This window comes from Lithobates pipiens, unplaced genomic scaffold (assembly GCF_037356315.1).
Source record: "Lithobates pipiens isolate NorthernLeopardFrog02 unplaced genomic scaffold, aLitPip1_a1.2 Scaffold_10, whole genome shotgun sequence".
Classification (NCBI taxonomy): domain Eukaryota; kingdom Metazoa; phylum Chordata; class Amphibia; order Anura; family Ranidae; genus Lithobates; species Lithobates pipiens.
Window position 1 is genome coordinate 57,361,746 of NW_027507686.1, and position 18,711 is coordinate 57,380,456.

Sequence of the window (18,711 nt, forward strand, 5' to 3'; positions counted from 1 at the left end):
TAGAGACAGAATAAAAAATTGCAGAGCGAAGGGAGGCCATGCCCGAAGCGTGGCGAGTGAAGCAAGCCCGTGAGGGGCCCTGTTACTAAGTGCTGTTTTACATCATCTACTGTATGTCCACTTGCATGGTCGGGCTTAAACCTGGAATCTTCAGAGACTTTTGGCGTCTCCTTGTCCTGCGCAGTACGAGGCGGACACTATCCAATGGGGGGACAGTTCTCAGCAGAACATCAGCTCTCAAACTTTGTGTGTCGGAAATTCCGACAAAAAAAGTCAGATGGAGCCCACGCACGATCGGATTTTCCAACAACACGATCTGATCGCACATTTTCCATCGGAAAGTCCGACCGTGTGTACAGGGCATAACTGTCCCCAAATATGATGCTCTTCACAACTTCCTTACTAATAAATGCATTCACTTTTCTTATCATACATCACGGAACACAGCCATAGTAGTTACTATGTGGGTTATAGACCACCTTCAGGTGATGGACACTGGCACGCCCTAAGACAAGAAGTCCGCTCCCTATATAACCCCTCCCACTACTGGGAGTACCTCTGTTTTTTCATGTTTTTCAGATGTGCTGTGCTGAGCTCCACTGGAGCAATCCTTGCTGGGGCCAGCTATGCAGCCAGATCCATTCAAAGTGTCTTTTCAGGCCGAATTTAATGGTACCCGGGCCTCGCGGCAGAAGAAATTAGGTTTTGCCTGTTATGCTTCTCTTTTTAGAGAGCTGGACCCCGGGGATCCAGAGTTTTTTTTTTTTTCAGCCATAAAGTTTTTTCTGGCGGGGTGTTTTACAGGTCCAGGAGTGTGGGTTCCCCGACAGTCCCTGGTTCCTGAAAGTTTTGTAACGGAGCCCACCGTGAGAGGTGAAGATTGGGTCTGTTGGTTTTTACCACAGAAAACCCTGCGGCGGGAAAGGTAAGTGGTGGTTTCTAAGGAATTTTTACATTTTCTTATGAAATGTCTCCTTTAAAAAAGTAAATGTCATGCCTAAAAGTCACCACTGGGGGCTGTATAGAGCATGTACATTGTCATGCTTTCCTCAAACATCACACTTGTCACAGAAGCAGCAGACTTCCCTCGGGCGAGTAGCTCAGACCTCCGGTAAGATGGGGGGGTGGGATTTCCTTCCACGAAGCACCCCCCATCTGGACAAAGCTCTCCCCCTCTTCCTCCAAGGGAGAAAGCCAAAAATGATTGGGGATGGCACGCCATTTTTTCACCGCTGCGGCTTGTTACAGGTCTCCTCCTCACCATACCCCCCCACACATACACATGCCAATCCCATAGGATAGGAGACCCGCGCTCACGCGGGGAAACCCTCTTTTGAAAATAGAGGAGTAGCTGCGAAGTGGTGGAAGGGACGGGGCTTAGTGCTGCGTTGGCATCCTCCAACGTCCAGTGCGGGATTATTTTTAAAAGCTCAATTTTTTGCTGGCTGCAGATGGTGGAAGGACACAATAGCAAAAAGGGGCATATAAGAGGTTGGTGACACAGGCATTCCCTGACACATTTACTAAAGGCATCAGGCTGAGCGTTAATAGCAGTGGCTGGACTATTGCTCAAACAGTGGATGCAATTTCTTCTGATAGTACCTCTGCTTTTGTGCATTGGGCTAAGGTCGGAAGGGGGGGTTGAAACACCCCCAAAAAAGGGCTAAAAGGGTCTCCCTCAAGCTCTGGAACAATGGCATCTTCCCCTAAGTGGGGGTGGCTGGTCAGAGTGAGCCATGAAATGTTTGCAACTGTTTTCAACACTGTAGCCCCTGTTTATGTTTACAAAAAAGGTTGTTTTTCCTCAGCCATGATTGGATTGAAAAAAAAAAGGGTAACAGTTTTAGTCCAATCCCAGTGTGGGACAAAATGCGACAGGTTCTCTTCCATTACCCAGGACCCTCAAACTGAGGAACTGGGGGCAGGAGAAGATTCCCTCAGGGGAACATGGCGAGGTTGATGACTCCTCTTCTGAGGTGTCAATTGCGGGGGGAATCAGCTTTCACAATCTGTAAGATTGATGGTGCAATTTATTGCTGAATGGTCCGTTCCACATTTATGTACCCTTAACCGAGTGTTTGGGTTCGCTAAAGTCTCCTCAAGCTGTGCGTGTCTTTCCTGTCCATTCGTTGCTGGAAAAGCTTTTTGTATCTGAGTGGTTCACCCAGATAAGCATTTTTTCCCTCCCAAAAAGTTTTTTTCACACTTTATCCTATGGAGGAAAAAATTCACTAAAATTGGGGTATACCAGCAATTAACGCTGCTATAGCCTCTGTAAATAAGAGTTTGACTTGTCCGGCAGACAATGCTCAAATGCTTAGGGATCCAATGGATAAAAAGTTGGAATTCCTATCCATTTTTTGGCAAAAAGTGATCATAGTGGTCCCCATGTAAGAGTAGGGGTTGGGGGTTTGGTTCAAAACTTTTTTCCCTGTGCCACAGCAATGGCCTATATCAATCACCAAGCGGGCACAAGAAGTTGTGTGGTCCAGAGAGAGTTGAATCATATCCTATCTTGGGCAGAAAACATGTCAAAAAATGTGCTTTGCCTATCGGCAGTCTTCATTCTAGGGATAGAAAAATGGCAGGCAGACTACTTGAGTCGCCAGCAGTTGTTCCCAGGAGAATGGTTCCTTTGCCTCGATATCTTCCTGTCAATATGTCAAAGATGAGGGATCCCAGACGTAGATCTGTTTGTGTCCAGGTCCAAAAAGAAATAAATAACTTTGTGTCAAGAACAAAGGATCCGCTACCGCTAGCATGCCTTGCTATTCCCGTGGAATCGGTTCTCACGGATGTATGCATTTCCTCCTATTCTGCCTGTGTCCATGACTTCTTCTCAGGATCAAGCAGGAATGGAAGTCGGTGATTCTTGTGGCCCCCAGCGTGGCCCAGGAGATCTTGGTATGCAGAGATCGTAAAGATGGCGGTAGGGGACCCATGGACCCTAGCGCCACAGCCAGGCTTTCTCTCGCATTCCAGACTACTTTATAAACGCTAAATCTAATGGTTTGGCTATTGAGACTCACATTCTGAAGAAGCGTGGGCTGTTAGGTTCAGTGTTGTCTACTCTGGTTAATGCAACCTGGCCTCAAGAGTCATATTATAGAGTCTGGAAGGCATATGTCTCCTGGTGTGAATCCAGGGGTTGGCACTGCAGGAAGTATGTCATAGGTAGAATCTTTGACTTTCTACAGATGGGATTAGAAATAAAGCTGGTCTTGAGTACTATCAAGAGCCAGGTTTCGCCTTTATTGGTATTATTTCAGCAACCACTTGCTTCACACTCTTTGGTTCGTAGCTTTATTCAGGGGGTAATGCGGCTTAATCTTCTGGTTAGGTATCCCCTGAACCCTTGCAGCTTCAATTTAGTCCTGTCGGCATCACAGAAATAGCCTTTTGAGCTAATACGACATATTTCCTTGGTCCTTTTGACAAGGAAACTAGTTTTTCTGGTAGCCATATCTTCTGCAAGAAGGGTATCAGAGTTGGCTGCTCTTTCTTGTAAAGAGCCATATTTAATTATTCACAAGGATAAGGTTGTATTGCATCTTCATCCTAATTTTCTACCAAAGGTAGTGTAAGGTTTTCATTTAAACCAGGATATTGTTCTACCTTCTTTTTTCCCAGAACCCCGTTCTACAGAAGAAAATTCACTACATTCTCTTGATGTGGTGAGAGCAGTCAAAATCTATTTGTAGGTGACTGCTCAAAACTGATGTGTTGTTTGTGTTGCCTGAAGGTCCTAAAAGAGGACAGGCAGCATTGAAATGTACTATTTCTAAATGGATTCCACAAGTGATTGTTCAAACTTGTGGTTTAAAGAGGAAAAGTTCCACCTTTTCATATTAAAGCGCACTCCACCAGGGCTGTTAGTACTTCCTGGGCAGCGCATCACCAATCGTCCATGGCTCAAATCTGCAAGGCCGCAACTTGGTCTTCAGTCCATACATTTACCAGATTCTATCAAGTAGATGTAAAAGTTCACAAGGATATGGCCTTTGGTCTCATGATGCCCTATTTTTGCTGTGTCTCCCTCCCTTCAGTTGGCATTGCTATGGGACATCCCACATAGTAACTACTATGGCTCTGTGTCCCGTGATGTACGATGAGAAAATACGATTTTTATAACAGCTTACCTGTGAAATCCTTTTCTTTGAAGTACATCACGAACCACAGAGGTCCCTCAGTGCCAGTGTCCATCACCTGAAGGTGGCCTATAACCCACATAGTAACTACTATGGCTGTATGTCCCGTGATGCACTTCAAAGAAAAGGACCCATACCAGACCCTTATCCAGGCATGCTGCGTCACCTGGTGGCCCCCGCCCCTTGTGACATCACGGGCCAGTGCATGCTGGGTCGGTGACATCACAAGGGGCGGGGCCACCAGATGATGTAGCCAGGTGGCCACATACCTTACCTATATCAGAAATGTCAGATGGCGGAGCCTGCAGTAGGTAGCCAGCCTTCACTGACAGTGAGAGCATCTTTTTTTTTCTCGGGTCCGGCATGAGGCGTGATTAATGGTGGATTTACATTGTGGGACACGATTTTCAGATTTTTTTATAAAAGAATTAACAAAAACTGTTTGTGTGTCTTTATAACCTTGTGACACTTTTTTGGTGAAAGGGTAGGGGTACAATGTACCGGAAACTCATTCACATGGGTTGGGGGCGGGTCTGGGGGCCCTCTTCTAAAAAGGAGCTTCCAGATTCTGATTAGCCCCCTGCCCACGGACCCCCACAACCACCAGGCAATGGTTGTGGGGATGAGGTCCTTGTCCCCATCAACAAGGTTCTTTGGGGTGGGGGGGCAGAGCTTCCCCTGCCTCAAAGCACCCACCCTCATGTTGAGGGCATGTGGCCTGGTATGGTTCAAAAGGGGAGGGGGAGCTCACTCGTCCCCCCTTTCCTGACCTGCCAGGCTGCATGTCTGGATAGGGGTCTGGTATAGATTTTGACGTGGGGTTCCCCTTAAAATCAATACCAGACCCAAAGGGCCTGGTATGGACTGGGGAGCGGGGAAGCCCTCTGACCGCTGATGAGTCATTGGTTGTTAAGGACGCGGTGGCCGGCTTCCTGGCCCACTGCCAACCAGCTATTTGCCAATAAACAGCCTGGGGGTCCCCCTGACCCCCAGGCTGTTTTTAGACAAATCCTGCATGTGATGCCACCAGCAAAACCTTGGTAATAGTTATAGCATATTTTTTAACACATTGGTCTGTTTGTAAATTAGACTTAAAGCGGAGTTCCAGCCTGGGAAAAAAAAAATGAAAAGTCAGCAGCTACAAAAATAAAGGACACTTACCTGTCCAGGGAGCCCGAGCTGTCGGCACCCCAAGCTGATCCGTCCATCGACTCCGGGTGCAGGCGCCAGCATTGCAAGTAAGAGAAACTGGCACTGAAACTTTCTGAATGACCTTCTGGGACATACACAGGTCCCAGAAGGTAGCGGGGATAACACGGAGGGCACGATGCGATCGCGGACATGACATACCTCACCGGGGCAACATAGGACAGAAGTCCGGAAGAAAAAGAGCAGAAAAGGTACCAACCCCCCCCAAAAAGATATCCAAAAATAAGAGGGGGGGGGGGGGTTGGGTTGGGGTGTACTATTGTTTAAAGTGGTTGTACTTTCTCCCCCACAACTTTGTCCCATGTAAATCAGCATAAAAAACCCTAATGAACACTGCTTGCAGATATCTCCTTACTTGCTTAGTATTGTTGTAATCCTTTTTGTTCTTTAGAATGATGTCACTGTGCATGCCCAGATCTCCCCTTATTTACGGCACACTCTCTATGTGCTTGTCTGTCTGTTATCAGGACTTCCTACGGCACACCACTGAAATCCCAGGAGGCTGCATAATCGCTCAGAGCTTCCTCCTACACCCCATGTGACCAGGTGACATCACATGCAGTGTAAACCTGGCCATTACTGCAGTCTTATCAGCTGAAGCTGATAAGACTGACAAAGGCAAACATTAGACAGACAATCGGCACAAGTAAATACTATGTAATAAAACAAGTCAGCAAGGAGGGCTGGTGAGTGACATGTGCTATACAGCGAAGCAGGGTTGCTATAGAAATGTTGGATTGAGAAGGAGGCTTGGTTAACAGTACAGGAAGTGCTCAATGTAAGGGCGGAGATACACTCCACTGTGGACTCAGAAAACAATACTTAAGATGGCGCTGCCTAACCCCTGGAAACAAGTTATTTTTTTAAGTTTCTTTAAACAGTAAGTAATATGCGATTTTGGCTGGATTACAGTGGCTATAGTTTGATAATTACTTATTATAATGGACTAAATGAGAAATCACAGTGGGGGAGTTTACTTCCTCTTTAAGACAGAGTTGCTTTTGTGCCTGGAACTCCGTCGCTTTAAGAGCTTTTTATGTGGTATTTACCGGCACTTTATTTTAATTTTTTTTTACAGTAAATGCCGCTCCAGAGGACGTCGTAGTGACGAAACGCGTAGGGCGTGGTCATAAGACACACTCTCTCCTTCTCAGAACGCCACGGCGGACGGCTGTTGGTTTACACAAGTGATTTTTACATAGAGATATATGTGAGTAGTTTTTCAATGAATAAATCTGGTTTTAAAGCGGTTTACACTATGGATCCCCTTCTCTTTCATTGACATCTATATGAGGTACCCCCAACGGACTAACTAAGGACCCCCCAGAGTGATACCAGGCAGCAACACAGGGACTCACACTGTGGCAACAAGCTTACCCTTGAAGGGGGCAGGTGATCTGGTGAGGGTAATAGTAGCACTTTTTTGGACACACGTGTTGGGGGACTTTCTTTGAAGTGGCAACACACTTCTCTTTGCACCAAATCACTAAGAAGAACTTTCTGGATTGATTGTCTGATCCTCAGTTGGACTGATTTTTAACTTTATTTTTATTTATATTCAAATTTATTTATTCATTAATCGCTATTTTTATTACTTATTATCTTTGATGAAATTATTTATGTGACATTTTATAAATTACTGCACGGATAATTATTTACTGCATGTAAAGTGATCAGCTTCACTAGAATGGCATGTGCACTCAGAACACTATTTATGCACGTATAGAATTTGCTTATTGAATAGAGTAGAGATATATATTTGGTATTATATATATATATATATATATATATATATATATATATATATATATATATATATATTTTTTTTTTTTTTTTTTTTTTTTCTCACCATCATCCTATTAACACGGCACTTGCGCCATCTGGCTTTTTCACGAGGTTGTAATTTATATAATTCACAGGATTTTTTGTTGTTTTAATTTAAGTACACTATTATAGAGGTCTTAAAGGTATAGCGCCATATCTACTTCTCCTTTCTTCCAAATGTCGCATAATAATTTTTTTGTGGTGAATTTGACTTTGTTTAATGAATGTGATCATTTATGCAAATGAGTAACATTATACCCTTATTGAATGTGGTAAACGTTAGTGAATCGACCCCTATGACTAAAACTAAAACACCGCTGGCCAGCAGAACACAATATTTACTGCTAGCAGCTATATCCTTTGGCAGTAATCATATACAAAAATTCAGACAAGCTGGTTGTACTCAACTTGAGGTATCCAGGTTGATCGATGGATCAACTTGGATACAATCAGCCTGCCCATCATGTATCAAATCTCAGCCTGGTTCAGCAGGGAATTTTGATCCATGTATAGCCTAAGTCTGATTTAAACAATGGTTGTTTCTGTATAGATCGTTTGATGAATAAATATCAAAAAGTGTCAGGATCAATAAAACACACAAAGACAATTAATTTATGAAGGATTTGTTAACAATCTTTGTAACATAGGCTAAAAAAGGACACATGTCCATAGAGTTACATTTAATTAAACGTTCTTACCTGACTAACACTAACTATAACTCGTTGGGTTTAGTTCTAATAAAAGGGTAATAAACATTAATAATAAGGTGTAATGGAAGTGTAGTCACCATAAAGATGACTTGTCTCTACAGTGATCTGTTAAGAATGCTTATTAACTATTTGCAAATTAAAGCTGGCTATATACCTTTTCATTTAGATTGCAGCCTGAACAAAAGGAATCTGAGGCCGCGTACACACGGGCGGACTGTTCGCCCAACTTTGTCCGCTGAACAGTGTTTGGGCGGACAGTCCGCTCGTGTGTGGGCTTTCAGCGGACAGTTTCAGCGGACAGTTGGACGGACAAGGTTTTTCGGAATTTCCGAAAAACTGTCCGCTGAAACCTTGTTTGAGCGAACAGTCCGCCCGTGTGTAGGCTTGTTCGTCAAACAAAGTTGCACGCATGCTCAGAAAGGATTTTCACGCCGAAAGCTATAATGCAGTGTATAGGACGTCGTATTTTTCGTCCCGTCGTACGTGCCGTTCACGTCATCGCGCACGGTTTCAGCAAACTGTTCGTCCGTCGTGTGTGGCCATGTCCGTCCATGCTAAGTTTGAGCGGACTGTTTGCCGAAACTGTTGGACGGACAAAGTTGGGCGAACAGTCCGCGCGTGTGTACGCGGCCTAACAGTTTATTCCATCCACGCTAAACAGCACGGATGGATGGATCTCTTGTTGCAGCTGATGTATTCAGAGAGCCAGTGGTGCCAAATGTCAGAATACCCGGGCAGTGCCTGCATCTGTTCGCCCAACAATATTCCACCTGGCTCCTATGATTATTCAATCGAAGGATGTCAGGTGGAGGGCCGCCCATTGATTACATTTTGGCCAGTTGGATAGGAACCAAAGAATATTCACCCAGTGTATGGGAAGATGTTTAGCATGGATAGGGGAAACTAGTGTAACCTACAAGTGTATGGCTAACACAAGGTTAAGATGGCAAGAGAGGACTTTGAATACAACAAAGTAACACAATTCTCATGAAAAAGGATACAAAGATCCTGCAAGCCACAGCATGGGCACTAACGCTTGTTGAAATCGAAATGATGAAATGCGTAGGGAAGGTGCAGTTACAGTGCCTTGCAAAAGTATTCGGCCCCCTTGAACTTTTCAACCTTTTGCCACATTTCAGGCTTCAAACATAAAGATATAAAAATGTTATTTTTTGTGAAGAATCACCAACAAGTGGGACGCAATTGTGAAGTGGAACGAAATCTATTGGATTTTTGAAACTTTTTTAGCTAATAAAAATATGAAAAGTGGGGAGTGCAAAATTATTCGGCCCCCTTGCGTTAATACTTTGTAGAGCCACCTTTTGCTGCGATTACAGCTGCAAGTCGCTTGGGGTATGTCTCTATCAGTTTTGCACATCGAGAGACTGAAATTCTTGCCCATTCTTCCTTGCAAAACAGCTCGAGCTCAGTGAGGTTGGATGGAGAGCGTTTGTGAACAGCAGTTTTCAGCTCTTTCCACAGATTCTCAATTGGATTCAGGTCTGGACTTTGACTTGGCCATTCTAACACCTGGATACGTTTATTTGTGAACCATTCCTTTGTAGATTTTGCTGTATGTTTGGGATCATTGTCTTGTTGGAAGATAAATCTCCGTCCCAGTTTCAGGTCTTTTGCAGACTCCGACAGGTTTTCATCCAGAATGGTCCTGTATTTGGCTGCATCCATCTTCCCCTCAATTTTAACCATCTTCCCTGTCCCTGCTGAAGAAAAGCAGGCCCAAACCATGATGCTGCCACCACCATGTTTGACAGTGGGGATGGTGTGTTGATGGTGATGAGCTGTGTTGCTTTTACGCCAAACATATCGTTTTGTATTGTGGGCAAAAAGTTCAATTTTGATTTCATCTGACCAGAGCACCTTCTTCCACATGTTTGGTGTGTCTCCCAGGTGGCTTGTGGCAAACTTTAGACGAGACTTTTTATGGATATCTTTGAGAAATGGCTTTCTTCTTGCCACTCTTCCATAAAGGCCAGATTTGTGCAGTGTACAACTGATTGTTGTCCTATGGACAGACTCTCCCACCTCAGCTGTAGTTCTCTGCAGTTCATCCAGAGTGATCATGGGCCTCTTGGCTGCATCTCTGATCAGTCTTCTCCTTGTCTGAGCTGAAAGTTTAGAGGGACGGCCAGGTCTTGGTAGATTTGCAGTGGTCTGATACTCCTTCCATTTCAAAATGATCGCTTGCACAGTGCTCCTTGGGATGTTTAAAGCTTGGGAAATATTTTTGTATCCATCCAAATCCGGCTTTAAACTTCTCCACAACAGTATTACGGACCTGCCTGGTGTGTTCCTTGGTCTTCATGATGCTCTCTGCGCTTTTAACAGAACCCTGAGACTATCACAGAGCAGGTGCATTTATACAGAGACTTGATTACACACAGGTGGATTCTATTTATCACCATCAGTCATTTAGGACAACATTGGATCATTCAGAGATCCTCGCTGAACTTCTGGAGTGAGTTTGCTGCACTGAAAGTAAAGGGGCCGAATAATTTTGTACGCACCACTTTTCAGTTTTTTATTTGCTAAAAAAGTTTAAAATATCCAATAGATTTCGTTCCACTTCACAATTGTGTCCCACTTGTTGGTGATTCTTCACAAAAAATTTAAATTTTATATCTTTATGTTTGAAGCCTGAAATGTGGCAAAAGGTTGAAAAGTTCAAGTGGGCCGAATACTTTCGCAAGGCACTGTATGTCATCATGTTCCATCTCTGTTTCCTGTCTCTACATGAGGACTGTCTGAGGAATATTGGGCATGTAGCATTTTCTGGTAGAGCAGCAAGTGCACTTATGGCATGGAAGTCTTTTTGTATATTTACCTTTTTTTGTATATATGCCTCTTAAATTATATTATTCACGCTTTATGAGGTTTTATGTTATTTAACTGATAGTTGACTGACAGGAGACTTTTATATATATATATATATATATATATATATATATATATATATATATATATATATATATATGTTTGGTTTCACAAGTGTATTAGAATTAGATTAAGGGAATACGGGTTTTTAAATATATAGTGCTGCCTATTTTGTATTTTAGGCATTAAAAAACTAACAGAGGTTCTAGCCTCCCCCTACTAAAAAAAAGCATGACATGCCCATTTTCATACATGAGGCGATACCTACGCCCCTCTGAAAAGTGATCCACATTGAAGCTCTATTCAGAGAGCATTTGACAGGTGGTGAGGAGGAGATATGTGACCTCATTGCCTGCTTTAACCCTCAAAATGGTTATACTTCGTGTTTGCCGAGTTGAATGAGTTGTATCAGGAGGTGGTATCACCTGCCAAATACGCCATGCCACGTAATTTTTGCTTTGGCAACATTTCTGTGTACAGGTCAGTGGACAGTAAAACTGTTACTCGAGCACCTGCTTTTACCACCCCCTAGCCACCCATGTGAACAAGAACTAAGTGAGGGAACAGCTCTAAATAATAGTAAACAAAGGCAGCTCATGCGCTAGTACAATTTTGTTCCAAATTGCTCATTTTAAAGAGGAAGTAAAGGCTATTTAAAAAAAAAAATGCAACCTGCAAGGCAAAGGCATAATGAGCTAGTATGCATAGCATACTAGCTCATTATGAATAACTTACCTGAGAACGAAGCCCCCAAAGCGGTCCTCCGTCTTCATCTTCACCGCTGCCATGTATCCCGGAGTGACTTCCGAGTCTCGCTTCTCCAGTGCTGTGATTCACCGGAGCCGCGATGACGTCACTCCCGCACATGCGCACGGGAGCCGACACGAGCGGCATATCACAGTGATCTGCGGCCTGCTCAGTGCGCCTGCGCGCCGCTGTCTATGGCACATGCGCCATAGACAGAGGTGCCTGTCGTTTTGTAAATATCTCCTAAATCGTATAGGTTTAGGAGATATTTCTTGGACCTACAGGTAAGCCTTAATCTAGGCTTACCTGTAGGTCAAAGTGGTTTGTGAGGGTTTACAACCACTTTAAGAACATTTGTTTGATTTTCTAATTGACATTTGTTTTCAACCAGTGACGGAAAATTCAATGTGATTCTTGTTCTGGAAATTACATTCATTCCAAAATCCAAGTTAAAAGCAAACAAAAATCTTCAAACAACTCCATCCAGTCATTGAATGTAGGGTTGCACTGATACCGGTATCGGTGCCGAGACTAAGCAGATACATGAGTACTCGTATTCATGGAAATCTACGATACCTGAAACCAATACCTTTGTGGTGTCATTTGATACCATACAAAATGAATGAGTATTAACGTTGATACCTCAAAGAACCGATACCTCAAATATACTTCAAGATTTAAATGCGATTTGAACAGGAATGCGGTGCAATTCCCGTCTAAATCACATGTGGTTTCCCCCACTGCTCCTATGTGAACTCAGGTCCATCATAGGGACTTCAGCCTGGGTTCACACAGGAGCGGTGGGGGAAATTGCATTTGATGCATACAGGGATTGCACCGCATTCCTATTCAAAACGCATTATATTCTTGACATGTATTTGAGGTATCGGTTCTTTGAGGTATCAGTAAGTAGTTGACCAAAAGTCTTGGTATTTGTACTCGCCGGTAAAAACACGGTATCAGTGCAACCCTAGTCAAATGTACAAGGAGTTTTCTATGAATATTCATCTCAATATTCGTTCAAAAATCTACCAGTGTATAGTCAGCCTTTTTTGTTGGAATTACACTTTAAGCTGCTGCCTGTCCTGCCTGACCTGATAAGATGGGATATAATAGCTGGCTGAGGTCAGGCAACAACCGTGAGACTTCAGGTGACCTCTGTTCCTACAACCGATTCAGTAATGGCAGCTCACATATGCCTCATTTCCACTGAGCGGATCGGTTCGGGTTGGTTCGGTACGGTACGCTATTTTGAGTGTTTCCATTATGAAAGCGGCCCATACAACCGAACCATACCGCACCATTCAGGGTCCTGCTTCAGATGCGGGGCCATAGAAAATGGTACTGTTAGGGCGGAGTTACCGGCATCACACAATACATTCCACTGATTGGCGGACAGAAAAAACGCCAATGCCCACGTCAAAGGCAATTTTTCTAAACCCCGTATGGCCCCTGGTGGTCTGACTTGCAGTGGAAACGCTCATCTGAATAGACCAGACCATTCTAACCCTTCCAAACTGTACCGACCCAAACCGATCCACTCTAAAATTCTATCCTCACAGGGTCTTTTTTAGAGACAAATATGTTTTATTGTTTTTATCAAAATAAAATAATACAATACAAATATCTTTCAGATGACCACAACATAGGGTAATACAGTGCAAGTCTCACTTTTCGTTTATCATTGGAAACATTTCCATTGTAGGCACTAATGCCGGCCATACACGGTTCGAATTTCGAAAGAATTTTCTTTCGAAAATCGTATCTAAGAATTTTCGTATGAATTTCACACCATTAGTGGGCTGCAGCAACAGCCGATTTTCGTGCGGAAATAAAATTTGAGGAATCGGACATGTTGGAAATTTTTAGAAAAACGAACGATTTTCTAATCAATGATGGGAGAATCGTGCGAGAAACGTAATAAGAAAAGAAAATGTACGGAGATAAAAGAAAATTTACGGAGAGAAAAGAAGATTCCCAGCCAAGAAAATTCTTTTCTGTAGCAACATGAGGTAAAATTGAAGGCTTGGTCGGCCGAATTTCGAAAATCAATGGTGGCATCATCGGATCACAAAAAAAACGAATTTTCTGATTTTGAAAAGAAAATTTGTTCGAAATTCGACCGTGTATGGCCTGCATAACACACCGCCGTCTTCTAGAAGAGGCGGTGATACTCTTTACAAGGAGTAGTGAGAGCCCATACTATCGTGTAGATAAAATAGAAAGAAAGACCGATAGGGGGGAAGAGGATGAGAAAAGAGTAATAGAGGGAGGAAGAGGGAGAGAGAGAGAAGACAGGGGTAGAAGGGGGCCGAGGGGGTCCGAGCAGACCTCGGTATATCAAACCTGCATTATGCAATCAAGGTGTACGGCTGGGTTGACCCAGGGGCGTCAATAACGTTTTAAGGGAGTCTGAGGTCTATCCAAATAAGCCAGAGGGTGTTAAATTTGTCAAAGGTGTCATTATCGAGGGCCAGACAGGGTCTTTTTTAAAGCAGGAATAAAAAGTTTTGTTTTTATGGACATTTATGTTTTCACAATTTTACAGATTAGCTGAAATTACTTTATTCTCTTTAGAGAAGTGAGGAATAAGAGGGTATATGATCAACATGTACAAATACATAAGTGGTCCAAATAGTTAACTTGGTGTAGAATTATTCACTTTAAGGTCATCAAAGAGGACAAGGGGGCACTTTTTACATCTCGAGGAAAAGAGATCTCATACACACTAGAAAGCTAAAAACTAATGTAAAAATGCAGGACAAAAAAAACCCCCGAATGTTTTAGCATTTTTTTGCCAGCGTTTAGCAGTGTTAGCCTAGTGTGTGATCTAGGCTTAGTTTAGTAGCTGCAGCATTAACCGCTTCAGCCCCAGAAGATTTTACCCCCCTTTAACTGACAATTGCGCGGTTGTGTTTCGCAGCTCCCAAACAAAATTGATGTCCTTTTTTCCGACAAATAGAGCTTTCTTTTTGTGGTATTTGATCACCTCTGCGGTTCTTATTTTTTGCGATATAAACAAAAAAAGAGCAACAATTTTGAAAAAAACATTATTTTTTACTTTTTGCTAAATATCCCCAAAAATATATAAAAAAAAATGTTTTCTTCAGTAGGCCAATACATATTCTTCTACATATTTTTGGTAAAAATAAAATCACAATAAGCGTTTATTGATTGGTTTGCACAAAAGTTATAGCGTTTACAAAATAGGGCATAGTTTTATGGCATTTTTATTAATAATTTTTTTTTTTTTTTTACTAGTAATGGCGACGAGCAGTGATTTTTATCACGACTGCAATATTATGGCGGACACATCGGACATTTTTGAGATCACAATCAGTGCTATACAAATGCAACAATTCCTGTGTAAATGACACTGGCAATGAGGGGGTTAAACACTAGGGGGCAGGGCAAGCGTTAGGGGTGTCCTGGGGTGTGACTCTAACTGTGGGGGGCGTGGCTACGTGTGACACGTCACTGATCTCTGCTCCCAATCACAGGGAGCAGAGATCAGTGACACTGTCACTAGGCAGAAGCTTCCCGTTCTTCCTCCTCGTGAGACAATCACGGGTAACCCCGTGGCAATTGAGTCCGCGGGACCCGCGACCTGACTCACGGAGGTCCCGGGCGGCGTGCGCGCGATGGCACAGCGGCAAATTTAAAGGGACCTACCTGTACGCCCATTTTCCTGTCCGTGCCATTCTGCCGACGTACATCGGCGTGTGTCGGTCGGGAACAGGTTAACGTAAAAAACCTTCTGTGACCCGGATCCCCTCCCCCAGGCCCCCTCCTTATACTTACCTGAGCCCCATCACCACCAAAACTGTGCGCAAGAGCAGCCGATCTTTCTCCTCTCTTCTTTCTCACAGGGCAGATTGATAGAAGTGGGATCCATTGGCAATCCTATACGGGGGGAGGGGCAAAGCCCTGGCATCTGTGTCTATGGATGTAGATAGCAAGGCTCGGGAGTGAGCTTGCACGAGTACCCCCATTAGCAAGTGGCTTGCTAGGCTGGTATTAAGAAGGCAGGAGGAGCCAAGAGCACAGGCAGGGGACCCTGAAAGAGGAGGATCGGCTGCTCTGGGACAAACCATTACACAGAGCAGGTAAGTATAACATCACTTTAACTGGCACTTTTGTCTTTTGTGGGTTTTGTGATACTCCAATAATTTTTTTACTTTTTTTTTTTAAATGGGTACACTATAGCATTTCATGAACACATGCAAAGTCGAACCGTGCATAAATTGAATGTTGTGCTTTCGATGCCATTCATTATTAATGGCACCCAAATGCAGCCAGCAGTTTTCTGCTAAAAAAAAATAAATAAAAAAATAAACTTGCAACAAACACAGCAATACACGTAGTTAAAAAAATGAGATGCTCAGGGCTCAAAAAACACGTATGAGCTACTTTGTCACATTTGTTGTGCATAGGCTAGGTAGGACAGCCCATTGAAATGAATGGGCTGCCCTAAGCCCCACAATTAATGTTGCACGTCTTAGTGCGAATGGGGCCCTGGACTCCCCTAAATAAGCTTAAATATCCAGTCTCATGGCTTGCACACACCAAGTGTGGGGGCATGCGCAAAATTGCGCGGTTTCCCGCACCATGCAAAAATGCACTGCAGGTGTCAATAATTCTTAATTACTTGCCGATTGCAATACGCATACGTACGCTGCGATTTGCAAACAGTTTACCGGGATTATGGCTGAAGATATCACTCGTAACCCTGGTTTCGTTTTTGGCAAATGGCTTTCTCGTGAAACTGGAAACTGTTCTATGTGGCTCGTGAAAGTTTTCCGAAACGGTGGAAGGGGGCACAGACACCCCACCCCCCCCCAGCCTGCCATTTCCGCTGCTTCGCCAGAGAAACAATCTAACGGTGGGGCCTGCTGCTCCCATAGGCAATCTATTTCACCCATAAGCAATATTCTTTGATTGACTCTATGGCCTTGGAGGACCGGAGCAACGTCATAACGTCACTTCTGGTCCAGGCTGTAAGAATACATTTTATTTGCTTATAAAAGGTAAGGAAGAGATTTTGGGTCTTTTTGATCACAAATCCCTCTATAAAGAGGACCTGTCACCCTTAACTCTATTACAAAGGATATTTACATTCCTTGTAATAGGAATAAAAGTGATTAAAAAAAAAATTAAAAAGGGACAGTGTAAAAATAAGAAGTAAAATAAATAAGAAAAAAAATGTAAAATTAAAGCGTCCCCATCCCTCATATATAAGCGCCCTCCAGGGGCGGACTGACCATTGGGCCATTTGGGCACTGCCCGAGGGCCCCATGCCACTAGGGGGCCCCATCAGGGTTGCCAGCCTCAGTAAAACCAGGGACAGTATGTAAAACTTTGTGTTTTTTTTTACATCTGTCTCTGAAATGTCCCTTACTGACATCCTTTTGGTCTAAAAATCCAGAGACTATAGCTGCCCCACCTCTTCAGTACTGTGTGTGTGTGTGTGTGTTTGTGTATACTGTGTGGCCCCATAATCTCTGATTGCCTGGGGGCCCCATAATCTCCTATTGCCCGGGGGCCCCATGAGTTGTCGGTCCGCCCCTGGCGCCCGCATACGTAAAGCGGTGTTTGCACCACACCTGTGAGATATTGCCACAAACGTTAGAGCGAGAGCAATAATTCTAGCACTAGACCTCCTCTGTAACTCCAAACAGGTGACCTGTAAAGGTGTTTAAAATGCGACCTATGGAGATTTGTATTTACTGTCGTTTTTCGCCATTCCACGAACGTTTGCAATTTTAAAGTGTGACATGTTAGGTATCTATTTACTCGGCCTAACATAATCTTTCACATTATACAAAACAAATGGAATATATATAGTGCTTTTTTTTCTTCATTATTATTTTACACGAGTTATATAGCGCCAACAGTTTACGCAGCACTTTACAATGTATAGGGGGGGACAACACAATTACAGTTCAATACAAAAGGTACAGGAGGGCCCTGCTTGTAGAGCTTACATTCTAAAGGGAGCGGTACAAAAGGTAATAGCTTCAGAGAATGATTTGATGGGTGTGACTCGTGGACAGTTGTTAGGTGGGTGTTAAACTGTATCATCCCCCCCCCCCCCCCAAAAAAATTGCAAAACCGCTGCGCAAATACTGTGACAGATAGAACTGCAATGATCGCAGTTTTATTCCCTAGGGTCTCTGCTAAAAAGAACATCTATGTTTGAGTGTTTTAAGTAATTTTCTAGCAAAAAATAAAAAAATACAGGATTTAAACTTGCAAACAAAAAGTGCTACAAAATGCCTGGCAAGTGGTAAATGACACTCCAGGTATCGGGGAAACACGCGTGCGTTCGCACCCATCAAAATGTAGAGTGCCGCAGTACCATGCGTTTTTGTGCATCGCAATCTGAAAAATTTTACCTGCGTCTTTTAGGCGCATTTCACGCACATCGGACAGCCCATTGAAATTATTATGCTGCCCTAAAACGAACACGTAAAAAACACGCACTCAAATGTACCTCATTGTGTAAATGAGCCCTGAATGGTAAAGAACAGAAAATCCGACCAATTGTCACCCTGTCACCTCAGAGTCACTTGTAAATTACACAGCATGTGCTCTCCATGTACACAGGCAATGATAGAGCTCCATGTTAAGGTATTATGGAGGACAAGGCTCTTTAATAGAAGCTAGTCAGGACATTTCTAATGTTCCAGTCTCACCTTATCACCTCCTTCCTCCTCTCTCCGCTCTCACGGCGCCCTACCGTTGCTACAGCAACGCATGAGACACTTCCGGTCTGCTCGCCGAGGATGCCGGGAAATGTAGTTCGGCGCCTCAGATACTGATCCCTCAGCGTGAGCAGAGCAGAGTTGTGACTTGCGGTGTTGTGTCCCCGAACTCTGCTCTGTTCGGAGAGTTGTAGAAAACTTCACAAACTTCTCTAAATATGTCCACAGTGCGCCCAGTGTCACAAATACCTATTAAAGCGGACCTTCCCCCTAAATACACACCTATTGTCCCCTGCATTCTCCCTCTCTCATATTTGGATCTTTTTTAAACTCCAGAAGGTTTTACTCCCTTCATGACCTTGCCATTATTTTGCTATTCAGCACTGCGCTACTTACTTTAACCTCTTGGCGTCTGCACTATAGCTGAATGACAGCCACAGCGCAGACCTGAATTTCCGATAGGCCGCCTTATGACGG

The 18,711-nt window shown here is 43.6% G+C and overlaps 1 protein-coding gene across 3 annotated transcripts in view; it reads right to left on the reverse strand.

Annotated features, from left to right (window-relative positions):
* The window catches only part of LOC143930791 (uncharacterized), a 461,539-nt gene extending 443,246 nt beyond the window's left edge, over window positions 1-18,293 (reverse strand). For all 3 annotated transcript variants that reach the window (XM_077455410.1, XM_077455401.1, XM_077455393.1), the window contains exon 1: window positions 18,226-18,293. The gene's annotated coding sequence lies outside the window, so the exon portion shown is untranslated. The remainder of the gene's footprint in view (window positions 1-18,225) is intronic.
* Window positions 18,294-18,711: the final 418 nt, after the last annotated feature.